The 27,386-nt window shown below is 41.0% G+C and overlaps 2 protein-coding genes across 3 annotated transcripts in view; one reads left to right on the forward strand and one right to left on the reverse strand.

The window, feature by feature from the left end:
• Positions 1-27,386, reverse strand: part of LOC128684893 (solute carrier family 25 member 32) — a 145,748-nt gene that overhangs the window by 76,094 nt on the left and 42,268 nt on the right. For both annotated transcript variants that reach the window (XM_070100655.1, XM_053771221.2), the window contains exon 2: positions 2,436-2,559. The gene's annotated coding sequence lies outside the window, so the exon portion shown is untranslated. The remainder of the gene's footprint in view (positions 1-2,435; positions 2,560-27,386) is intronic.
• Pask (PAS kinase) overlaps positions 310-27,386 on the forward strand; it is a 352,511-nt gene continuing 325,434 nt past the window's right edge. The window contains exon 1 of the mRNA XM_070104515.1: positions 310-336. The gene's annotated coding sequence lies outside the window, so the exon portion shown is untranslated. The remainder of the gene's footprint in view (positions 337-27,386) is intronic.

A 27,386-nucleotide genomic window follows, 5' to 3' on the forward strand; every position in this document is an offset into this window, starting at 1 on the left:
GTAAGATGATTTAGTTATAGATACACATAAGCACAATTATCATACATAATATAAATTATCTAGGATAACCAAAATAAGTCAAATTGACTTATTTCCATTGGGGTCCTTGTAAAAAACATAAGCAACAAGCACAACAATAGAACTCATAAATACTTCGCATAACTAGTAAATTATTATTAAAAAATACATACTCAAGGCTAATTGATAGGTAAGAGAGTAATGGGTAGAAATGGTAGTTTATTATGGCAGTTGATAAGAACCAACAACTATGATGAAAACAGTGAAGGAGGAAGATGTTCAAATAACGGGAAGGATGGCGCGGATTCTTCGTGTTTCGTGAGTATTATTACTTATATTATTAGGGTTTTTACCCTTCGAGGGGGATACCTTCATGCTCATGAAGGTCTCTTGATCCAAGGAATTTCGACTACCGTACATCAAACTTTATTGCCTCTCATTCCTCAAGCGATGTGACCCTTAGGGGTTTGTCCTTCCACTTGATTTTTTTTATAATATTAACATACAAAACCGAATTAAATTAGAATGGGTACCATGTTCTTACATATTTTGCAAGAGTGAAAGTTTATGATCAACCGTAACTAACATTTCTATCCTATCTTCCTTTGCTTTATATTAGTGTGGTTTTGATAAGGACCTGCCTTGTATGAGGCAGTAGGCCTTCTGGAAATATAAACACGAATGCAGTATAATGCGATCCTTTATTGACAACGTTTCACCCACACGTTCCAACCCCAGGTAGATCCGTGTGTGACTTGAAAAAGCCCACCGTGTGGGTGAAACGTTGTCAATAAAGGATCACATTATACTGCATTTGTGTTTATATTTCCATTGTGTCGGTATTTTATACCATTTATTTCCAGTAGGCCTTCTGCAGTGTTCCTTCATTCTTATGTTCGTATGTGTTTTATCACATTCTTACAACAATGTAACATAATTTGGATAAACGGTCTAGGATACCGACAAGTTCATAAATGAAATATTTGTGCAATATTTGGGAAACTATTCTGGAAACGTTTCGCCAGCCATTGGCTACTTCAGTCCAATGCAGAGACAGGTGGAAGATGAGGAGTTTGAGGTAATATGTCCCTCAGCCTGGAGTCAATGTGTTCAGTCCATCAATTGATGGATGAAAATATCGACTCCAGGCTGAGGGACTGATTACTTCAAACTCCTCTTCATCTAACACTTCTCTGCGTTGGACTGAAGAAGCCACTAGCTACCTGGAGAGTATTTCGGGGATTAACGCCCCCGCGGCCCGATCCATGACCAGGCCTCCCGGTGGATCAGGGCCTGATCAACCAGGCTGTTACAGCTGGCCGCATGTAGTCCAGCGTACGAACCACAGCCCAGCTTTAAGTATCTGCTGGCGAAACGTTTCCAGCATAAACATTCCCAAATGTTGCGCAAGTGTCTCATTAGTTAACATGTAACCTGAATTTACATGGATTATTTTAATTAATAAAATGCTACAAATAAATGATACCTGACTATAATGCTTGCATCATATTCAGGTAGTTTTAAAAATAAGCTGGACAAATACACGAGTGGGTATGGGTGGATGTGACTTGGACCTGACTAGCATGGGCCACAAGGCCTGCTGCAGTGTTTCGTATGTTCTTACGATTTGCAACTAGTGAAAATATGGACCCAAATGGAACTTGGCCTCAAGATCCTTGATGTCAGTGAAAGGCTCTTGATCCAAGGAAATGGATCAGTCCTGATTGGCTCCCATTCTGTAGATTCCATATTACCCCTATGGGTCTAATACTTCCCCCTGATTATAAGTGGCTTTATCGGGTTATGCTAAATGTGCATAATGTACTGTATATAAGAACAAAAGAAAGGACCACTGCAGCAGGCCTACTGGCTCATGCCAGGCAAGTCTTACACCTGAATATCAAAATGGTATACAATACCGACAGGTTGGTAGGTAAGACACATAGGCCTAACTGTTGCCTATGTGTCTTACCTACCAAGTCTTATACCTACCATCACCAACTCATGTATATTTCTAACCTATTTTTAGAGCTGAACAAGGTTTTGTGCCAGTAACATCTGTGTGCTCTTAAAACCACTGTAAATTTTTGTATATGTATTCTATATCAACATATAAGCTAAACCATGCGACAGACAGTCTGTAGGTTTCTAGGATATAACTAAACTGAATTCATTTTGTAGGTTATAAAGAGAACCATATTGGCTGTAGAAACTGTCAAGATAGGGAGAAAACAACATTTTTTAATGAAGCTAAGAATGTGACATAACCTTGCCTAAGTGCATTTGCCATGAAAACAACTCAAATGCTAGGCACATCTTTAGCTAACACGTTGAATTTGGCACTTTAATATCACTCGTGCATTACATATTTAGAGGCCTGGTGAATGACGAGAGATAAATGAATATATATTACTCACTTTGTATTTAATATAGGTGGTTAATTCAGTTCTCAAGGCAACTGCAGAGATCTTGGTATCACAGGGTTTGTTTAGCTGCCTGGCCAGTTTAATTCTTAATGAAATTAAACCCTCCTGCACATTTCTGAAAAGGATGTAATTCTGTCACATTACCACAAAATACCACCACTGGCAAGCTTAGACTAAGGAATAGTAACACTCAATCAAATTAATATGAAGCATAATAAATGTATAAAGGAAAATGTACAAAGGAGGATGACAAAGTTGATCCCATGTATCAGAAACCTTCCCTATGAGGATAGACTAAGGGCCCTGAATCTGCACTCTCTAGAAAGACGTAGAATTAGGGGGGATATGATTGAGGACAGAGCCAACTAGAGGAAATAACCTCCTTGACTTGGTTCTTGCCAGTAGGGAAACACTAATTAATAATCTTGAGGTTAATGATGAGCTTGGGGAAAGTGATCACAAATCACTCAGTTTTAATATATCATGGAATTCCCCTAATAATGGCAATCAAGTCTCCGTCCCTGACTTTTGCTTGGCTGATTTCATAGGACTGAAAAATTACTTAGGTGGGCTGAACTGGAATGACCTGACTAAGGGTCAGGTAGGTGGTGATGGTTGCCGATATGATGCTTTCCAGGGCATAGTTCTAGCTGCTCAGTCAAATTATGTTCCAAATAGGGAAATCAGATCAAACAAAAATGATCCTAAATGGATGAACAATAGATTAAAATATCTGATTGGTCAAAAGAGAGGCATATATAGGCAAATCAAAAGAGGAGAGGGCCAATTAAGAAATCGATATATTCAGTTAAAGAGAGAAATAAAAAAGGGAATTAGAAAAGCAAAAAGAGATTATGAGGTTAAAGTTGCAAGAGAATCGAAGACTAACCCAAAAGGATTCTTTCAGGTATACAGAAGTAAGATCAGGGACAAGATAGGCCCACTCAAAAGTTCCTCGGGTCAACTCACTGACAGTGATAAGGAAATGTGTAGAATTTTTAACACATACTTCCTCTCAGTTTTTACACATGAGGATACCAGCGATATTCCAGTAATGATAAATTATGTAGAACAGGACGATAATAAACTGAGCACGATTAGGGTCACAAGTGACATGGTCCTTAGGCAAATAGATAAATTAAAACCTAACAAGTCCCCAGGCCCTGATGAACTGTATGCAAGGGTTCTAAAGGAATGTAAAGAGGAGCTTAGCACACCTTTGGCTAATCTTTTCAACATATCACTACAAACTGGCATGGTGCCAGATAAGTGGAAAGTGGCAAATGTGATACCTATTTTCAAAACAGGTGACAGGTCCTTAGCTTCGAACTATAGACCAATAAGCCTAACCTCCATAGTGGGAAAATTTATGGAATCAATAATTACCGAGGCAGTTCGTAGCCACCTTGAAAAGCATAAATTAATCAAGGAATCTCAGCATGATTTTACAAAGGGGCATTCCTGCCTTACGAATTTATTAACTTTTTTCACTAAGGTATTTGAGGAGGTAGATCATGGTAATGAATATGATATTGTGTATATGGACTTTAGTAAGGCTTTTGACAGGGTCCCACATCAGAGACTATTGAGGAAAATTAAGGCACATGGAATAGGAGGAGAAATTTTTTCCTGGATAGAGGCATGGTTGACAAATAGGCAGCAGAGAGTTTGCATAAATGGGGAGAAATCAGAGTGGGGAAGCGTCACGAGCGGTGTTCCACAGGGGTCAGTGTTGGGCCCCTGCTGTTCACAATCTACATAAACGACATAGATGAGGGCATAAAGAGCGACATCGGCAAGTTTGTCGATGACACCAAAATAGGCCGTCGAATTCATTCTGATGAGGACATTCGAGCACTCCAGGAAGATTTGAATAGACTGATGCAGTGGTCGGAGAAGTGGCAGATGCAGTTTAATATAAACAAATGCAAAGTTCTAAATGTTGGACAGGACAATAACCATGCCACATATAAACTAGATAATGTAGATCTTAATATTACGGATTGCGAAAAAGATTTAGGAGTTCTGGTTAGCAGTAATCTGAAACCAAGACAACAGTGCATAAGTGTTCGCAATAAAGCTAATAGAATCCTTGGCTTCATATCAAGAAGCATAAATAATAGTCCTCAGGTTGTTCTTCAACTCTATACATCCTTGGTTAGGCCTCATTTAGATTATGCTGCACAGTTTTGGTCACCATATTACAGAATGGATATAAATTCTCTGGAAAATGTACAAAGGAGGATGACAAAGTTGATCCCATGTATCAGAAACCTTCCCTATGAGGATAGACTAAGGGCCCTGAATCTGCACTCTCTAGAAAGACGTAGAATTAGGGGGGATATGATTGAGGTGTATAAATGGAAGACAGGAATAAATAAAGGGGATGTAAATAGTGTGCTGAAAATATCTAGCCTAGACAGGACTCGCAGCAATGGTTTTAAGTTGGAAAAATTCAGATTCAGGAAGGATATAGGAAAGTACTGGTTTGGTAATAGAGTTGTGGATGAGTGGAACAAACTCCCAAGTACAGTTATAGAGGCCAGAACGTTGTGTAGCTTTAAAAATAGGTTGGATAATTACATGAGTGGATGTGGGTGGGTGTGAGTTGGACCTGATAGCTTGTGCTACCAGGTCAGTTGCCGTGTTCCTCCCTTAAGTCAGTGTGACCTGACCTGACTAGGTTGGGTGCATTGGCTTAAGCCGGTAGGAGACTTGGACCTGCCTCACATGGGCCAGTAGGCCTTCTGCAGTGTTCCTTCGTTCTTATGTTCTTATGTTCATACACATATACACCATCAATATTACAACCAATGTTTACTGTTTTCTTGGACACTTATACAAGCAGCTACTGGGTTGTCTTTCATCATGATAGACAATGTTGTGGTATACGTATCTGCACATATACCAGACTGCACATATACAAATCCAAACACATGCACACAAATAGGTACTGTAATTAGATTAGATTAGTGTGTGTGAGGCTAGTGTCAGTTATGGTAGGTTACCCATTACGTGTAGTCAATTCTGGGGGTCACCACCCTCGTCTTACACGGAGGTCATTCCGAGGGTCAATGCCTCCACGGCCCAATCCTTAACCAGGCCTTTTAGTTGCTAGCCTGATCATTTAGGCTTAGTGTCTGTGGCCACATGGCTTAATGTCTCTGCTGATTGTAGCTGCCTTCCCTCACCTTTAAGTAAGCATGTTTATATTAAGTAATATTATGTTTTATATTAGTGCTATTATTTCTAAGCTTTTAAGTTTGTGATATTTTTGGTGGTAATTAATGTAACCTAAAAATTAGACCCATTCATATAGGCAATGCTAGTTTAGTCTTGGAAATTTTTGAGTAAATTTTTTGCATGAGGGCTCTGTATGTTTAAATGTTTAGGAAATTAAAAAACACTTAACATGTGAATTTTGACTTTAGATTTAAATTACATGTGGTCTGTGAATGCTGTATAGCTTCGTGAATCACTCAGATAAAAATGTCTGCACAAATGTAATCACAGTACTGAAAATCCAAGTGAAACTATAATTAAGTTAATGTTCAGTGCAGATTAAAAAAGACAAGTGTTTAATCTGAAAAATATTGAATTTAATCTATAAGCATAATAGTACAGGGAAAATTTCTGCCTTTCCTTTGTACATGTATGGGGTGTTTACCTGGAGTTTACCTGGAGAGAGTTCCGGGGGTCAACGTCCCCGCAGCCCGGCCTGTGACCAGGCCTCATGGTGGATCAGGGCCTGATCAACCAGGCTATTACTGCTGGCTGCACGCAATCCAACGTACGAGCCACAGCCTGGTGTCTAGTGAAGTCACCAGTTTTTTAAGTTGATGACATGGTGTCTACAGTGGAACCCTGGTTTTCGTCTTTAATCTGTTCTAGGTCGGCCAAAAACCGATTGGTACGAAAACTGAAGTAATATTTCCCATAAGAAATTACGTAAATCCAGTTAATCCATTCCAGACACCCAGAAACATTAACAAAAAAATTAATTTTATAGAGAATAACTATAGTTTTACATACAGAAAACAGTGAGAAATAAATATAAAGCACTAATGAAATGGATAAATGAACATTTAACATCACTTTTACCTTTATTGAAGACTCTTGTTGGCATATGGAAGATGGCACGGAGGGAAGAGGGAGGAGAGGTTATTTTTTGGAAGGGGAATCCCCCTCCATAAGGACTTCAGGTATCAAAGCCCTATCCGGGGTTACTTCCCTTCTTTGTCTTTTACTGGCACTAGGACCAGCTTGAGAGTCACTGGACCCCTGTTGCACAAAAAATGTCCAGAGAGGCCTGTTTCTGGTGCCCCAAAAATGGGACACGGCATTGTCATTGAACATGTTGCTGACACGGCTTGCAACAACTTTGTTAGGGTGATATTTCTACACAAAACTTTGCACTTCACTCCACTTTGCACAAATATCCTTAATTGCTGAAGAAGGCACATTCTCCTCTCTCTCTTCCTCCTCCTCTGAAGCAATTTCCTCAGCTAAGGTCTGTTGCTGTTCCAGATGAAGGTCTTGCAGCTCTTCAGTGGTTAGCCACTCACCTCCAACCCCATGGACTTTGTTTGGCCCTATGGTGGCTTATTTAGCAGTGGCAAGGACAAAAAACAATGTATTATTATGAAATGTTTTGGATGAACGTGCGGAGTAATGCTCACTGAACAAGTAACAAAGACACACTGAGTCACAAACATATGAGTGGCCGCATCTCATGGGCAGGCAGATGTGTCTGGTATGGATGATTTCCGAGTGGATGTACGAAAACGGGGAAAATTTCACCGAAAAAAGTGGTCGAAAACTGAACTGAATTGTACAATAACCAAACCAGACAAAAACCGGGGTTCCACTGTACCTAGAAGGTGTTCTGGGGGTTAAAGCCCCCATGGCCTAGTCCATGACCAGGTCTCCCAGTGGAGATTAATGAGACTGTTACTATTGGCCATTCACAGTACAACATACAAAGCTCAGCCCTGCAGGTCAGGTAATGACTTCAGGAATCTATCCGGTTTCCTTTTGGAGACAACTAGGGGTTTATTTGTAATCTTCTATGTATGATGCAAGGCTGTTTAACAATCTTGGACCCCACTGAGACATACTGTGTTTTCTCTGTGTACTCACAGCACCCCTGCTTTTTGTCAGGCGTATGTTGAACTGTCTATTAAGTCTTTTGCTTTTGTAGGGAGTGATTTGTATGTCCAGATTTGGGAGCAGTTCCAATAGGACTTTTAAGGTGTAGATCATGATATATCTTTCTTGCCTGCATTCCAACTGAGTTAAAACAGCCACAGGTTGAGTGACTTGATATATAACCACAAGCATAATTTTAAGTTTAGGTTAGGGAACTGCCACAAATAGCTTTACTAAATTTATGTATGGGAGAGCTTTTTGCCAGGAGGAAAATATCTGTGGCTGAGACATTGGCTAGAGCACTAGGATTCTTATACAGTATGGAACTCCTGGTACTGCATGAATTTAGAAAAAAAAAATGCATGGTGGAGCTTGATATTAGGGCTGAATAAACCTGATGAACTATAGATAACCTACACTGCCTGCATAAATTCAGGCGAGTACAGTACCTGAATTACTGGGACCACTTGAATTCCCTTGAATTGGAACATTGACGAGAAGGACATTTTATATGTATGTGATATATATATATATATATATATATATATATATATATATGTCGTGCCGAATATGTAAAACTGGTCATTTAGCAAGAACTCATTTAAAATTAAGTCCTTTCAAAAAAATTCTCTTATACGTTCAAAGATATATTTTTTTCATTAATGTTAATGTAAAAAATTTTAATTTTGCTCCAAAAGAATCTTAGAAAACTTACCTAACCTTATTATAACAAAAACAATTTATTTTAGCCTAACCCAACTAAATTTATTTTAGATTTGTTTACAATAATTTAATACTAAACAAACACAGTGAAACATATTTTTTTTCGTTAGGTTCAGAATGATTTTGGCGAAATTATTGCATACACAAATTTTCGCTTGTCTTATATGGCAAGATGAGCGTTGCTATTTAAGCCAAGATCGCAAGTTCTGCCTATTCGGCACGACACACACACACACACACAATTATATATATATATATATATATATCTATATATATATATATATATATATATATATGTATATATATATATATATGTATGTATATATATATATGTATATATATATATGTATATATATATATATATATATATGTATATATATATATGTATATATATATATTGGAGGGATTGGTCAAAATCAGTACGCATTCAGTGCAAAGTACCTCCAGTTAAAAGATGTGCACTGAGTACACTAAGAGAACTCAATAAGTGTAGAGAGACCATGAATAAGGGGAAATATTCACAGGCCCCTAGCTGTCCTCAAGAGGAAACTTTGTAAGTTCCTTGGTTAGGCCAGTTCCTGATCAGCTGCGCTAAGGGGCATTTATTGTTTTACACGTGGCTAGTACGAACAGCCTGATTTGATCAGACCAGTAATGTGGAGGCCTGGTCTGGGATCAGGCCATGTGGGTGATGACATCTGAAACTGTCTTCAGGTATTCTTCAGGTTCAGTCATTTAGGAATATTGCTCAGTGTTGATTGCCCATTCAGGGCAGGAGAAATATCCGACCTGGGTCATGGAGCCAGTAAAGCATTTAAATTACTGGGAATGCCTTAAAGTCTTAAATATGTACTCACTGGAGTAGAAAGAGAAATACACGATAATATATACCTGGAAAGTACTCGAGGGTTTAGTTCCAAATCTGCACACTGCAATAATAACATCCTGGAGCGAGAGATATAGGAGGAAGTGCTAAATAAACCCAGTGAAAAGCAGGGGTGCGGTGAGCACAATAAGGGAACACAGTACGTATTAACATCCGTGGTCCCAGATTATTCATTCAAGAGGAAGCTGGATAAGTGACTTCACCAGGTGCCAGATCAACCAGGCTGTGATGAATATGTGGGGCAATGGACTTCCAGCAGCAACAGCCTGGTTGACCAGGCTAGCACCAGACAAACCTAACCCATGGCCAGGTTCCAGGAGTAGAGACTCGAAACTCATCAAAGGTATACAGAGGTGTACAGAGGTACTACAGTAATATGTACTGTACTTCTAACTGTAATACCTCTGTACACACTTAATTTAAAGGTCTTACCTTTACCTTTGATATATCTTTGATGAGTTTTAAGTCTCTACTCCTGGAACCTGGCCATGGGCCAGGCTCGTCTGGTGCTAGCCTGGTCAACCAGGCTGTTGCTGCTGGATGTCCATTGCTCCACATAACCATCACAGCCTGGTTGATCTGGCACCTGGTGAAGTTACTTATCCACCTTCCTCTTGAAGACTTATACACTTGTTCCAACAGTGTGTCTGATATCTTCTGGTAAGAGATTGAATAAGGGAACATGGTACTTATAATTAAAAAAAATGGCACTTGGACCAATTCTCTGACAATTTGACAGCTTAGTTTTGCTATTTTGGAATTGTATAAGTATAGTATTAAGAAGAAAAAATGTATATGGGCCTATTTTAATGGCTTGACTTTTGTGCCAGTAGCATAACTAATCCAGAAGAAAAAACACTACTTATTAGAACAATAGCAGGCACATTTGGACCTACTAGATTTCAAGCCCCTTCATCTTAATATTCTCTCACTTTTTATCAGAAATCCTCCTACACCACCTTTCATCTATCCTAGATTCATAGACCCCTCTTTAATTGACTTGGCATTCCATTTTTTTAATAACATCTGCAGTTCCTTTGCTCTTTCAATTGTACCATTTGACTTGGCATTCCATTTTTTTTAATAACATATGCAGTTCCTTTGCTCTTTCAATTGTACCACTTGTACCATCTCAAAATAGTTTGAATTCTTTATTCATTATTCTCTTCATAATGTTCCACTATTACCAACTTCCTTGTTGCAACATTCAAACCTGTTCCAGTATTCAAAGACTACTTCACATCCATACCAAAATACATATGGACACCACATTTAATCTGATTTACCTCATCCATTATGGTACAGTCACTTTTGCTTCTAATCAACTCATTCTAATCAGTTCATTCCCTGTACTTCTTCTTCTTCGTCTCAGCACATTGCTCTTTTGTATTTACTTTCAGCTTTCTTCTTTCACACGTCCTGTCAGAGGATCTCGCCTTCAAAGACCACAACAATGTATCTACCTCATCCGCTAGGAAAATGATAGGATGGATAATGAGAACCTTCAAAACTAGGGACGCCAAGCCCATGATGATTCTCTTCAAATCGCTTGTGCTCTCTAGGCTGGAATACTGCTGTACACTAATGGCCCCCTTCAAGGCTGGCAACATTGCAGACCTGGAGAGTGTACAAAGAACATTCACGGCACACACAAGTGCGATAAGGCACCTAAACTACTGGGAACGGTTGAAAGTCCTTGATCTGTATTCCCTCGAATGCAAGGGAGAGAGATACATGATAATATACACTTGGAAGGTCCTGGAGGGATTGGTACCAAACCTGCACACGAAAATCACTCCCTATGAAAGCAAAAGACTCGGCAGGAGATGCAGCATTACCCCGATGAAAAGCAGGGGCGCCTCGAGTACACTAAGAGACAACACAATAAGTGTCCTGGGCCCAAGACTGTTCAATTGCCTCCCAGCATACATAAGGGGGATTACCAATAGACCCCTGGCTGTCTTCAAGAAGGCACTAGACAGGCACCTAAAGTCAGTACTTGACCAACCGGGCTGTGGTTCGTACGTCAGCTTGCATGCGGCCAGCAGTAACAGCCTGGTTGATCAGACCCTGATCCACCATGAGGCCTGGTCTCAGACCAGGCCGCGGGGGCGTTGACCCCCGAAACCCTCTCCTAGTAACTCCAGGTAATCCTTCCAAATCCCACCATCAACTGCTGCAACTTCTCAGAATAGCACATTCTCATTAGCAAATTGCTACTGTGACATTTTTTTCTTTGTCAGATTGTTATCCTTTTTGGTCACACCTCTCTTATTCTTTTACAATTTTTTTTTTTTGCCAATAAAACCAGTTTTCCATACTCAGTGGGCATTTTATTATATTTTAAGCACTTATTAAGTTGGGAATCTTTGATTAAGGATGGAGCGTCACACTTGTGATGAATGGCACTCGCTGGTTTTATCGTTTCACGTAAGTGCGACATCTATATTCAGACACGGAATAGAAGTTATATGTGAGTGGTGATTGGTTTTACAGGGAAGTGTTATGGTTGATATATACTGTTGATTTTGTTTGTTATGACGCACTATTGGGTTATCTTGCATGGATAACCCTCCCTGTTAAAAATCTGAACAAATTGTGAATAGTGTTATGGTTATAAATAAATATTCAGAATTTTATTTACAAAACATTATACATATTAACTTTGAAAAACCCGTTAGTATGCGTATCTGTTACAATAAGATTGTTCTGTAATATGGTAGTTTTGTATGGTTTGTATTGTATCTTACAAAATATAGATTCTAGGGTTTGTGACCAACCTTAGGAGAACTAAAACCCATTACAGTAATTTCTGGGTATTTATGGAGGGGCATTATGCCTTGTAGCCTCACAGAATTTTAACCCTCCGTAACTAGATAATTCTATCAGTCAAATAGAAAGGTTATCACCTGACATGGTAACCTTAAAGCGAAATTATAAATCATTTTAAATTAGATTTGAGAAGGTACAGATACAGGAGGGATTTTGTTCATTTTTTTTAAGTGGTACATTTCAAGAGAACCCCAACCACCAGCATCCCCCCCCCCTCCCATACCTGTTTTCTTTATGGTCAGCTGGCCATGTGAGAGTTGTCGTGCACCTGGCACACCGCTCCTTGTGAACCACAATGCCAAGTCCGACTTTATCCTTGTAATTGTTTTGCCTGTAGAGTCATGATTTAAATCATCAGATTTTCTTGTATACGTTTGTTTAATGATTTTTATATTTTTTTGTTCTGTAGTTATAACGTATGTGTTGATGTTCATGAATATAGGGGTAGTAATTGTGGTGTTGGGTGGTCGGTGAGCGGCAACACAGCAAGGCGCCCTGATGTCTAGGTGGCGCGCCAGCTCACAGAGGTGGTGGTCCCTGCCAGTGAAACAGGCTGGGTGGCACCCTTAGAATTTCTCAGCAAACCTCCTCTTTACTTCTTATCTCGGTCTTATATTGGCCACCTCAGCTACTTGCAGCTTTTCACCCGCGATCCAAGCTCAGCTGGGCCTCCAGACTGAGATTGGGACTTAATTAATTTACTCTTTCCAGTTACATCTATTACAATTGTAGCAATGCCTTCCGTGTGATGGAAATTAAGACAATATTACGAAATACAGAAACAGAAGGAACCAATAGTAGTACATCACGCATCTGAGGTGAGTACAGTTGGAAGACATATACTATAGTGGGAATAGGGAAAACTAGGTGGCAGAATTGACACCACAGCGGCGGATTTCACCTTCCCCGCCCCCCCTCCCTTTCCGCTTGTGATCATCGACCTCGGGTGAGCCCAGCGTGTTTGTGATTGTGTATATTATATTGATATCTTACTGTCGCTAAGTGGAGGAATGAATCTTTTCAACCAGGTCAGAGATAAACAGGTTGTGATGAGTGGTAACATATGATAGATACTATCAGAGGCGTGTAGGCACGGGGCTTGTGGTGACGCAAGGGCGCGTACATACTGGGAGGGAGTGGGGTGCTACCTAGTAAAACTGGTATGGTTTGTACAGAATTATAGTCGTGGGAAAGGGCTAAACCTTCGAGGGTCATACAGCGCCTGCAGATTGGCAGGCAATCACGCTTATTTTTGAGGAAAAAATGATGGTGGCTCCAGTTCCTCATATTAAGAGCCTGTCAGTGGCATCAGTGCATTACCTGTTTATATATATATATATATATATATATATATATATATATATATATATATATATATATATATATATATAGATATATATATATATATATATATTTAGTATTATTATCACTGGCCGATTCCCACCAAGGCAGGGTGGCCCGAAAAAGAAAAACTTTCACCATCATTCACTCCATCACTGTCTTGCCAGAAGGGTGCTTTACACTACAGTTTTTAAACTGCAACATTAACACCCCTCCTTCAGAGTGCAGGCACTGTACTTCCCATCTCCAGGACTCAAGTCCGGTCTGCCGATTTCCCTGAATCCCTTCATAAATGTTACTTTGCTCACACTCCAACAGCACGTCAAGTATTAAAAACCATTTGTCTCCATTCACTCCTATCAAACACGCTCACGCATGTCTGCTGGAAGTCCAAGCCCCTCGCACACAAAACCTTTACCCCCTCCCTCCAACCTTTCCTAGGCCGACCCCTACCCCGCCTTCCTTCCACTACAGACTGATACACTCTTGAAGTCATTCTGTTTCGCTCCATTCTCTCTACATGTATATATATATATATATTATATATATATATATATATATATATATATATATATATATATATATATATATATATATATATATATATATATATATATATATATATATAGCTGATCCATTTGCTAAGTTTCTCCCCCTCCCCCCAACTCCCCAAATGTGAATGTGTAGCTCGTGAGTCAGGTATAGGTGTCTGTTATTGTTAAATTATTAATAGGCTTTTGGTGTTTACGAGCATTTCTCTCTCTCTCTCTCTCTCTCTCTCTCTCTCTCTCTCTCTCTCTCTCTCTCTCTCTCTCTCTCTCTCTCAGTTACCTAAAAAACTCTTGGTCAGTCCGAGGCTGTTAATGACGGTCGGTCTTGTATTAAAGCTGTCTTCTGACCATTTCCAGTTTTCAAGGTTCTTAAAATGCTAAGTCCAGCCATGGCGGGTCGCGTTACCAAATAGGTTGCATTGTGCTGTTGTCTAATGTGTCTGGGAGCTTTGCATGATATTTGTAGGGAGGGTTAGGCCCCCAAGAGTGGTGTATAATTTTGCCTCGCCCAACTCAGGCTGACAGATATCTACATTGTGTATGTGACCCATCCTGTGTGGCGGAATATGACGGGGAAACAACTGGCGTTTGTTCCCACGGTAACCAAGAACGGTAGTAGCACACTGCAGATGTGCTGCTTCCCTATTCTGGCTGCCTTGCTTGCAAGGCTGGGCACATTGTCAAATTGATTATGCGTAGGTAATAGTTACCCATGTTATTGTTACTGATGAATGCATAATTTTAAATATTCCTTCTATCTCATCTCTGATAGTAATGTTATTCCGTCTAAACCACAGTATGTGTTTTAGTAGTAAATTTAACAATTTTTTTACTTCAAGCACATATGGTTGCGCGTTGCTGGCTGTACTCGGTTGGTAGACAGCAGGCATCCGAGGAAGTACAGTACTTCCTCGGATGCCTGCTGAACGTAAAACAAAGTTCTTAAATGTTTTACGCTGACAGGATTGCGGGTATTATCTCATGAACATGTAAGATGACAGGTATATCTTTTATTCAATATTACACGTAACTTTCTCAATAGTTATTATCGCTAACAATGTTTTCTTTCTAATGTAGGATCCTTGGTGTAAAATCGGGCTGCAGGGGCGGTGGTCATGGAAGTGCTAGAGGCAGTTGTCTACGTAAGCAGGGGATTCATGGAATTACAGTGGACCAAGAACATAACATTTTAAAGTAGTCGGTAATTCTACCAACTTTATTATAACATTTTAAGATAACCTTGAAAGAAAGCTCTAAGAGAGTGTAATGGAGCCAGAGATTTCTAATGGGGTAGTTACGTCAGGAGGCCGCGGTACCGTGTCTAATGCCTAATACCTAGTACTACTTCTCAGCTGATCTTGGACTCATGCATGGAGTGATACATAGTGGAAAGCTTCAACACCAGTGCCGTCACAGAGCAGCAATTATTATTTAATGGTCTGTATTTTCTGAGTGACTCCATGGGAGGACATTGCCTCTGTGCTAGGCAGCAAAAGGCGACCCTAGCTGGTTTCACTGAACAGTTTGGAGCTCACATTGTTCATCCTCGCAGCATTTCACTTGTCCAGGGATTTATGGAAATTGACTTGCTATCTTGCTGGTATATCCGAGAACCTTGACGCAGTTCTTGCAGCTAGCCAAGAAAGTTCACAATATGGATCTGGCCCTTTCATCATGAAAACAGAATAGTCTAGCAATAGGTCAGCCTTTTCTTGATTGCTGGAAATAGACTCTTCTCGTCCGTTTAGAGGTGAAATTGTGTACTCGGCAAATATCCGTCTTGTCCTTGACCGATAACAACCAAGTTGTAGAGCCCACTCTGCTTGATGTCAGTTTTGTCTTCCTCACTTCCCTCCTCCCCCTTCCCTCCCCTCGTTTCTTCATCCTCACACCATCCCTCTCTCTCCACACGTCTCCTTTACACATCTGCACTCTTCCCCACATATCCCTCTATTCACATCACCCACCTTCTCCAATCGCCCTCTTTCCCTGTATCCTGTATATAGGATACGTTATCCTGAGAGATGGCAATTCCTAAGTGATAGTACCCACTGCTATGCTGAAAGGAAACCCTTGAAGCTGCCGTAGTTCATGAACCCTTGATCACCCTACTGAAGTCTCCCAGCTCAGGCTAACATTTCATCACCTTGTATGAGCCCCGTTCTGCGTGGTGGAATATAACAGGAAAACAACTAGCTTTTGTTCCCGTTTTGTAATTATATAGAATAGGTTAGCAAAACACTGCGGATGTATCCAGTTTTGGTTAAAAGAAATCCATCCCTCCTGTCTTTCCTCCCACCACTACCTTCTCTTTCTCTCTCTCTCTCTCTCTCCACTGCCTTTTGCCACTACCCTGCTTTCCTCTTCTTTCTGCCTCTCCCCCACTGCCCTCACTCTCGTCCTCACTTATCTCTTTTTTCCCTCAGTGCCTTCTACCCTCTCCCTCACTGCCTTCTACCCTCTCCCTCACTGCCTTCTACCCTCTCCCCCACTGCCTTCTACCTTTCCCGAGGACGTTGTTGGCAAGCTCTCCCTTGTGAAGTAATTTGAAGTTGATGTTAGTGTCATTTCCTGCAGCCGGTACCCACATTCACTGCCGCCCATCTTACCAAGGACGGACAGTGAGGGGGGAAGGAAGGATGGGTGAGTGGGTTGCATATTCGTGGACTGCAAGAAAGTCATGTGATACTGTACCTCACAAGAGGATGAGACAGAAATGTAGGAAGTATGCAGGAATAACGGTGACTGTCCTGAGGTGGATCAAATGCACCATAGGAGAAAGAGACAAGAGTGATTGTCCGAGAAGACATGTTAGACTGGGAAAGAGTAACACGTGGGATACCACAAGGATTGCTATTAAGACCAATAATGTTTCTGGTATATGTGAATGATATGCCAGAGGAAATAGATGGATCCCTGTTTGCAGATGATTTAAAACTAATGAGAATAAAAATTGATGAGGGCAAGGAAAGACTTAACAAATAAATTTAGATAACTAATTTTGGTCGGATGAGTGGCTTAAACTAATTTTGGTCGGATGAGTGGCTACCTGAATGCAACCCCAGCAAATGCAAGGTTATGAAAATTGGGGAAGGACCAAGAAGATCGGAAACTGAATTTAGACTTATATAAGGACAGAGGTTAGGTTAGATAAGGTTGGTCAGGAAACAGGACAAGTGTTTCCTGACGCAGGTCTTAGTCAGATGATAACCCGCAACTGGAGCTTTTGGTCATCTCATCGTGGCCTTCCGCTGGCTTATTGGTCCACTCCTTTAAAAATTATGGTCATAGTTATAACCATTTATATAAATATAGGACAGAACTGTAGACCTCAACCCTTGATCTTTTTCCTTGAGTGAGGAAAAAGACCTAGGGGTGAGCATAGTGCCGAGCATTTCGCCAGAGGCTCACATTAACCGAATACCTTACGTCGCTAATGCTCTTCTGAAACCTCAACATGTCTCACAGACCTTTATACAGCATATGTCAGACTCAATTTGGAGTCTGCAGCACAAGTTTGGAAACCACACCTGATAACGGCATGTTAAGATACTTTAGAAAGAGCATTGGTATGCATTGAGGGTAGTTCCAGATCCAAGGGAAAGGAGCTATGAAGAGAGGCCAGAAAAGCTGAACCTGACGACATTAGAGAACTTAAGAACCTTGGGAAACATAACATAAAAACATTCTCAGTTATTGATAGTGTGGACTGAGGGGCGGGAAGCAAGTAAAAAACAGCAAATTAAAGACAGACGAGACAGGGGTGTCATGAAGTATTTCGTTAGGGATGTCACGAAGTAGAATGACCTGGGAAAAGAAGTAAATAAAATAAAACTAAATAATATAGAACTTAAACCAAATGCAAAAAGGACTCGTTAGTACTGACAGCGGAGATCTAAATTATAATATAGAAGTTTCAAAATTCTAGTTGAACTCCGTACTTCATTTTTGAGACTTAATTTAGACAAAGTAGCACGTTTCTGTTCTGTATTACGGAAATGTAAATGTGCTGGAAAAATATGCAGAAAAGGCTGTATCAGGAAACATTCCTACTTGCGTAGTGTCTTGAATTTAGAGTGAGGAAGCAAATGGTAGGTAAGATTGGAATACCTCCGCCACTACTCATCCTTCCTAACCTTTAATATCGGCCTTGATGTGAATGTCACTACTAGACTGATATTTATGCTGCCTTTCCTAATATTAGTGATACTGCTACTAGTACAATATTACTGCTTCTGATCCTAGTATTATGCACAAATAACTCGCACATAGGAGAGAGGAACATACGACGACGTTTCGGTCCGATTTGGACCATTTACACTGTAAATGGTCCGACCATTTACACTTTGTAAATGGTCGGACCGAAATGTCGTCGTAAGCGTCTCTCTTATGTGCGGGTTATTTGTGTATTGTTCCAGTCACGGTATTGTGCCTTTTTGTTATTTAATCCTAGTATTATTGGTGATCCTAGTATAGATGCTACTGCTGGTCTTAGTATTACTGCTGCTGATTAAATTATTACCGCTGCTGTTCCTAGTATTGCTGCTGCTATTATTACTATTACTGTTGTTATTAATACTGTTACTCCTACTTCTGAACTATGGCTGCCACTGCATTATAGCTACTAGTACTAGCATTACCATTATTATTACTGCTTCCGCTGCCTCCACACCGCTACCACCGCCACACCCCTACCACCATTACTACTAATACTAATACTGTCGTATGAGGTGTCTTTCCTCACTGGTGCTACCTTCATGCTAATGCATGCAGGTGAAAGCTGTACAGTATAAGCGTGTTTAAGAATCACACGTCTCACTCCTGTGAACACAACTGGATCATTCCAGCGTAGGAGATTAATTCTGTTTCACTAAAAATGAATTAACAAGACCAATCATAGCTTCCGCCTTTAATACCCTCCCTCCTCCCTTATTTTGTTAGGAGGGATGGCAGGAATTAGGATGGGGAGGACTGAGACAAAAAGAGCAGTAGAGAGAGAGTGTGCGTGTTAAGTGGCTTCGCCATTTTGGGTCGGCTTTAAGGAAACGGTGGTTGTTACAGAGTGACGAGTTGGATGTTTTTTCCCTTCTTCCTGAATCATCTTACAATACACTTATTTTTTACCAGATTGACTGGCAAGGTGGAGGAATACTTCACTCATTAATGACCTAGACTTACAATGAATGAGAGGGAGTTGGATTTGAGTGAGACTTGCACACAAGTTAGCAGGGCTATCAAAGCTCATTCCTTGGGTAACATTGAAAATGGATTGGGTAAATATTTTTGTTAGTGAGTTTGGGTTTGAAAAGGACTGGCCTAGTATGGGTCAGTAGGCTTGCTACAGTGTTTTTCCATTCTTATGTTCTTATGAACACACGTATGATTTGCAGATGGTTCAGAGAACAGATACCTAAGTGTTGCACGAGGTTTTAATTTATCACACGCATGCTCTCTCAAGTCAGCACCCCTTTGTCCTACACTGAATGACCCTCACGAGTCTACTGCTCTGTGAATTTAATAATAATGGGGTGACTACGTCCAGATATGTGCGGTGAGCATCAACAGCCTGAGGAAATGGTATGGTGATACCGACAAGATGTGGGAAAAGACACTTATGTACAGTTCAGGACATTTACTAAAGGAAACATTTCGCCACGAGTGGCTTCTTCAATCCTAATACAGAGAAAACTAAGAAAACGCATGTGTGTATATAGTGGCAGGAGTCAGGTGAGGTGTCGCGTGGGTAGAGGTGGGCAGTAGTAGTAGTTCAACACTATAAAGTCCGGTAGTTACAGTATCTCAAAATTGCTAATCAACAGGATATTACCCATTCTGGAAACTGCTGTTACATAATGTCAACAGGTCCCTCTGTAGCCATCCATCTCACCACCTTAGTTCCACTAATACTACTACCACTTCTTGGGGCGATGATGCCAAAAATAATTACCAAGTAGGGAGTTAATATCAACTTTGCCAGGTGATTTATGAAGGCTAGGCATGAAAAGGTTTAACAGATGTGTCAAGAAATGACAGAAAGATACAGAACCTCCACGACTACGGTACTCTTCGCACCAACTCCAAGGCTTAGGGACTGATTACCTCATCTGCTGTATATAGTTCTATTGCCTTCAAATTATGTCCTGGAATTTGTATTGATACAGCCACTGGATGGCGAAACGTCTACTATAAAGATGCCCAGATGTTGCACATGTCATAATTTCATCAGAACTAATCTTGTTTTAAATAAAGATGGGACTCTCAACGAGGAAACATATTAAAGGACATGGCATAAACCAAAGTCGACGACTTCCTGTGATAACTGGGACAAAGATGTTGGGTGGTTGTCAGTACGACGCAACAATTTCCATAGTGGCGTTGGGTGTCTTCATGAGGACAGTCTTGACAGTACAATTTTCCCGCAGTGGACAGCGATGAGTGGAGGAGGATCGTCGCAGGAAAACTATGGATCCTCTGTGGTCAAGAATTGCCGCTTAATATACTTCTTGTACCTCTCCTCGTTTTTCTCGTGGAATAACTTTCGTCATTTATTTTCTCCAACCTGTTTTTTATGCGACTTCCCAATTCACCACCAACACCGCATACTTTGGAAAGGAAACTTTAGATGACGTTTCAATCCGTCCTGGAACGTTACCGTGTCACACCACTTGTGACTTCGTAATGGTTGATGTCAGACAGAAACAAAAGCAGTTTGGAGCACGAATAACGACATTTCGCTCACTTGTGAACAAACTTGCCAGTTTCACTATTGACTTACTGTCAAAACAATGCATTCGTATAATTTGAATTTGTGCAACTTAAGGGGCGTGTAAGTTGCTCCGTCTTCTAATATGTTCATTTTTCCTCTATAACCTACCTCGTCCATAATTACTATCGCATTTGCTTTGTTTCGTAAGGTGAAGTCTAGGATCTTTCCTTAATTCATGGTATAACTTAACAAATCTTTGAGGACAATTGTGTTGCAGAGGTCTGAGCGAAGCTCACAATTGTCCTCAAAGATTTGTTTAGTTATACCATGAATTAAGGAAAGATCCTAGACTTCACCTTACGAAACAAAGCAAATACGATAGTAATTATGGACAAGGTAGATTATAGTGGAAAAATGAACATGTTCTTAGAAAACAAGGGTACTTAGGTGCCTCTTAAATGTGTTGTCAAGAGTTCTGCCCTGGTTAGTTATTACTCCCTTGTTCTACGCTGTTTATGAAAATATAAGTTCAGTGATCTTTATCGTCAAAGGAAAGCTCATTTATATCCAGGAATGTGTCGAGAACTGCGCCAATTGAGGCCTTACCAGTGATTACCTGAGTCACCACCCCCGCAACTCCTTCCTAGACCAGGCCTCCTGGTTGATGACTTGATCAGCCAGGTTGTTGGTACTAGCCACACGTAGTTCAGCGTAGACACCACAATCCGGCTGATCAGTAACTATAGAAACTAAACTATAGGTCCCTCTATTGGGTCTGTTGGTAATTTTCCTTATAAAGGGAAGGTGTTGAAAAGCCTTGCTTCCTTTACACTCCTGTTTTTAGTGTATTCATTGCGGCCCTGCTTTTCCATTGGAGGCGTTTTGCATTGTCTGCCGATGCTTTTACTTTCGTAGGAAGAAATTTTTGTAACGAAGGACCATCTGCAACTGATGCCTATATGAGATAATCTCACCCAGTTATTTTTTCCATTTTTTGAATGTTGGGATACGATGTCTGTCCTTCAAGGAGGAGAGGTGAAATGACGACTTAACGTTAAGTTTCAGTAGTCTTGGTCACCAGGACCACACTCGCCCTGTAATTAAGACCACTCTGCGGATCTTAGGGAGAACAAAAACTTGGGTGCTTAAATTTAATGAGAAGTGTCATTCAGTGTGCAAGAAAAATATTTCCTTGTTTGCTGCACTTGTTCTTTTCTACTTCCATACCTGTTTTATTTCGCCCCCCCCCCTCTCTCTCTCTCTCTCTCTCTCTCGTATCTTTCCATTCTTTAATGCTTCCTCTTCCTTCCTGTCCCATTCCTTCGCTTCCTGTTTCCTTTGCTTCCTGTCCCCTTTTCTCGTTTTCTGTCTCCTTCCTTTGCTGCTTGCCCTGGTTTCCCTGACTGGAGATCAGAGGAGCGAGAAGCGTCCTCATGCATGGCTCGTCTGGCCGCTGCTTTACTGCTCGTCAGGGCATTAAATCACTGAAGAATACTAGTACCTCTGCTTCACAGCAGTCCTCCATGTTGACCTCCACTCACTTCACTATTTATTCAACATCCTGGTTGGGGGGACCATGAGGATACCTTGATGCTGGTGAAAGGCTTTTGGTGGAAGGATTTGGAGCCACTTTCCACTTTGGATCAAGCCTGATTAACTCCCACACCGCAGGCACTGTATAACAAATACGGATTTAGTGCTTCCCCGTAACAATTAATAACAACATAATAAAGAAGGATAACTTGATGGTTAAAGGCTTGTTTTTAATTGGATAAATCAGAAGTATTACTATCCTATCTATAAAAGTATATGTGGGAGCACCTTGTGTTCTGCTACCATATTTAAAATGTTAAGTAGATGAACTCCTATCATATTGTCTGTAATTCAACCAACATTATTAATATTTAAAGTGATAGTAACATCATGGGAAAACTTAGCGTGCAGCTACAACAATCTATATGATAAATTCTAGAAATCGTAATGACACGATTGTAAACAACTTTGAGCATTTATTGGGTTCTATATACTAATAACATTGTGGGGAAAATGGGAAAACAAGCAATATGTCCATGTTATATTCCATTACAGGATGAGTTTCATTCGTGAGGTAAATGAAACCCGTCAACATAAGGTGGAAACTTGAATAAGTCGATGGAGGTTATCACCTACTGTAGGGTCAATAGCTACGGCAGCTGCAGAACTGGTATTTGTTATTAATTAAACTTTGGCACATCAGTATCATGCTGTTACCCTACTCCAGACGATAGTTACATTATTGAGACCTAAAATTAGATGTTTCCCTGCACACTAGAGAGAGGTGGAAATGTTACAATTCGGAGGGCCATCTGAACTGTGATTGTAGCACGCTTCTGGCAAGACACTGAATGAGTCACGGTGATTTTTTTTTTTTTTTGGGGGGGGGTCACTACCTCAGTGGAAGATGGCTGATGTGTAAAAAAAAAGTTTATCGTCATTCTGTATCATACAAGACTGGATTTCGTGCAAGAAGTAATACAATGTTTAGCTTGAGTTGGGAGACTTCTGTATGTCGATGAGAATGTCAAATATTCCACTATGGGTTCAGTAGCTACGGCAGCTTTAAGTCAACAGTGGGTGTGGAGAAAGGGGGAGAGGGAATGGACTCGTGGGTGACGCGGTGGGCGAGGTGATGCAAATAAAAATATAAAAAAATGACGGTCCCTGTAGGAAGGTTTTGATGAAACGTCCTACGAGTTTCGTGAATGTAATAATTCAACAAAGCGAATAGGTAAACTAGCAATTAAATAATGGCCTTAATGGATAACTAGAACTTTCCGAACAAGAGATTCCAAGCATTTGGCAATACTCTTCATGTCACCTATTCTCTCTAGGCTGGGACATTGCTGTATAAACGGCTTCCTTCAAGGCAGGAGAAATTGCAGAGCTGGATAAAGTACAGAAAACTTTCACTGTTTGTATAGTCACTCATTTGAATTACTTTCACTTCTTAAAGTTCCTTGAACTATACTTTGAACGTAGGCGAGAAAGATACATTATAATTACACCTGGGCAATCCTGTAAGGATTGATTCCAAACCTGCACACCGAAATCACTCCGTATGAAAGCAAAAGGATTGTCGTCCGGTGTAAAGTACCTCCAGTGAAAAGCAGGGACACGATGGGTACACTGAGAACTCAAGCGTAAGGGGACCCACTGAACATCCTTCCTTCACGCATAACTGGAATTCCCAACAAACCCCTAGCTGTTCTCAGGAGAGAACTGGAAAAGTTCCAAGGCTGTGGAGCATAATACGTTGGTATACTTATGGCTAGCACCAACAACCTAGTCGATCAGGCGAGCATTCGGGAGGCTTGGTCTGAAACCAGGCCGCGGGGACGGTGACCTTTGAAACCGACAACAGATAATGTACACATAATGCTAAAAGATATCAAATGATGAAAGTAGTTGGAAATAATAATAATACACATTCGTGAAATATATAAACCATAAGAAAACAAAAGGTAATTATTGAGTAACGTGGCAAGCAATCTTACTCAACCATAACAGCTCGTCTGTCTCCAACTCACCCTTAAAGCAACCCAGCATGAGATTCAGTATGCTCCTGTTTTAGCTTGGGATAGTGGTAACGGGTAGCCTTTTTTACGGGGTAGTTTAATTAAGCTTCAACTGGTCTGGTACGATGAAAATGTCATGCTCACGCGTGTGAGAGAGAGGAGGGGGGGGGGGCAGGCAGGCCGAGATGTTAAGAGGGAGAAGAAAGGAGGGCGGGGAGGTAGAAAAAATAGGCCATTACAAGATTTAAAGATGACCAACGAAGAAGCAAATGGGTGGCAGGTAGGAATTGTAAGAACATGTAGACATAGGAAGGATGAAATATAGAGTAAATAATGCAGCATAAGATGGGGCAACAAGAGTATAAACAATATAGTATATAAATAATCAGGAAGCTAGGAGTAGCAAGATGTAGATGTTGCAGCAAGGTAGAACGACAAAATATCCAAACTGGCAATACAAATTTGAAAGGAAAATGTTATATTTTCGAAACGAAACCGACCAAATATTGAACATTTCTTTAATGAGGAGACGACCAGCGTGTGGAGCCATTACTTAATTGACCTCGTGTGAGGCATTGGAAATTATTTCCTGAACTTGTTTCCGGAGTTTTCCTGTGGTTGTGGGGCGCTGACTAACCGGCTAGTTCCAACTTTTAAGTACATCCCCGTGATGATGCCATTGTTGGAGTAGGGAGGGATTGTGGAGCGCTGACTAACCGCCTGGTTCCAGATCAGAATAAATTAGAACTGCTCACACCTTCCCTGGATAAGATCTGATTACTTCATATACCCCAAGCGCTGTATAACCAGTGTGTGCTCAATGCCTTCCAGTTATATAATAATTATGAGTAATAATCCAGTGCTCTTTAAATCCCCTTCCGTGGTGTTGGAGCATGGGAAATGTGGATAGCAAAACAATACAATTCTCCGAGGCAACCTGCAGGTGTCATTGTGGGATGGGGATGGGGGGAGGGTTTTGGGGTCGGGGCTGGTATGACGTAAATAAGGTGTTGCCTCTACCTTCCCTGAATGAATTGTCTCCTTCCTCTCCTGCTGGCGCTGCGTCTTCCAGTCTGTCACTCAGATAAGGTCTTCAGGATATTACAAGTGTCACTGAGATCTTCCCTTTCCCAAGGGGCGGCCAGAAATGGCCAAGGCTGCTGCTGATTTTTCACCTTCCTGAATGGAAGAATCGTTCACAGTGTGAGAGTTGGCGTTTGTTCATTCTCTCGTGTTCCCATGTTTGGTTTCACAAAGCTCTAGCTATAGCTGTTGGGCCCGATGTCACCCGTATTACTTGTGTAGTATACTTGTATATATTTCTTAGCAACATTATAGGCGGACTCCTTGGCCAAGCATGGTCACGTGACTCCCGTTTGAATCAGGCATCTAGGCCGTAGCCTAGATTACAAATCGCCTAGGCATAGCAGTGAGCAGACTTGACAAGCTACCAATAATACTCCTCCATAATAGTCTACAATTATTTCCTCTTACCATCATTTAATCAACGAATCCTAATCACTGGAGTTCTGATACCTCCTGCCGCCTACAGCTCTTGGGCCCCGATTCCTAATCTAATCATGGTAACTCCTAATACAAGCAGTAAATATATGGATTTAGTTCGCTGTTGTGGCTCGTACCCAGGATAAATACACACGGATTACAATGAAAACAGGTCAAACTCTGCTTAGCCCTGGTTATTATCCCCCTTAGCTTGGTCCTCACATACTTTTAACACAGTACTGAACCTAGCACCGGTAAGCCAACAGTTGTGTTGCTATGACCGCGCTAGGGATATCGGCTCTCTAACTTTTATTATACTGCTTCAATCTTCTTACAAGGTAACGAACGTCGTTGGCAACGAGGTGTCCTAGTGTACTGGTGATGCTAGAATACGTTGGGTAGCCACACCATCTTAGCGTGGCCCACTATAGTGCTGACACTACTGAATTGATCAATTTAGGACAAAAACAAGGGCCAGTTTTTTCCGTGACGAATAAATTAACAACGAATACTTTCTTTTGGACCAGCCATGAGTATCTTATTCACCAAAGACTGAATGAATCCTAGAGATTTAATGCTTTCCCGTTAATATATTAACTGGATCAGGGATGAAACCATCAGGGCTCGTAAAAGTTAAACACACCATAAAGCCTCGTAGATGTTATTAATATATGTTGCGACAGTGTCAGAGTAGCCAGAAAGTGAGCTTGACATCAGAGTGGTTGAACTAGATTCCTTACCCGGCCTATGAACTGGTTAATATAGTCCCGAGCACTTAAGAGGCGGGACCACGAGCTGAGACTTGACAGGCAACTACAACTAATGGAATACACAATGTGATCGAGGTTTTCAGTCAGTGATGCAAGCAGAACAGGTGTTGGCCTGCGACCTTAACCCTGCACCGACAATCAATACACTTGCCGCACCCCAAAACAACCCTTGTGTGTGTGTGTGTGTGTATGTGTGTGTGCGTGTGTGTGCTTGTATGTGTGTGCGCTTGTGTACTCACCTAGTTGTACTCGCCTAGTTGAGGTTGCAGGGGTCGAGTCCGAGCTCCTGGCCCCGCCTCTTCACTGGTCGCTGTATAGCCCTTGTGGTTTAGCGCTTCTTTTTTATTATAATAATAATAATCTTCACTGGTCGCTACTTGGTCACTCCCTGAACCGTGAGCTTTATCATACCTCTGCTTAAAGCTATGTATGGATCCTGCCTCCACTACATCGCTTCCCAAACTATTCCACTTACTGACTACTCTGTGGCTGAAGAAATACTTCCTAACATCCCTGTGATTCATCTGTGTCTTCAACTTCCAACTGTGTCCCCTTGTTACTGTGTCCAATCTCTGGAACATCCTGTCTTTGTCCACCTTGTCAATTCCTCTCAGTATTTTGTATGTCGTTATCATGTCCCCCCTATCTCTCCTGTCCTCCAGTGTCGTCAGGTTGATTTCCCTTAACCTCTCCGCGTAGGACATACCTCTTAGCTCTGGGACTAGTCTTGTTGCAAACCTTTGCACTTTCTCTAGTTTCTTTACGTGCTTGGCTAGGTGTGGGTTCCATACTTGCCGCATACTCCAATATGGGCCTAACGTAATCGGTGTACAGGGTCCTGAACGATTCCTTATTAAGATGTCGGAATGCTGTTCTGAGGTTTGCTAGGCGCCCATATGCTGTGTGTGTGTGTGCGTGTGTGTGTGTG

This window comes from Cherax quadricarinatus, chromosome 5, assembly GCF_038502225.1.
Source record: "Cherax quadricarinatus isolate ZL_2023a chromosome 5, ASM3850222v1, whole genome shotgun sequence".
Lineage (NCBI taxonomy): Eukaryota > Metazoa > Arthropoda > Malacostraca > Decapoda > Parastacidae > Cherax > Cherax quadricarinatus.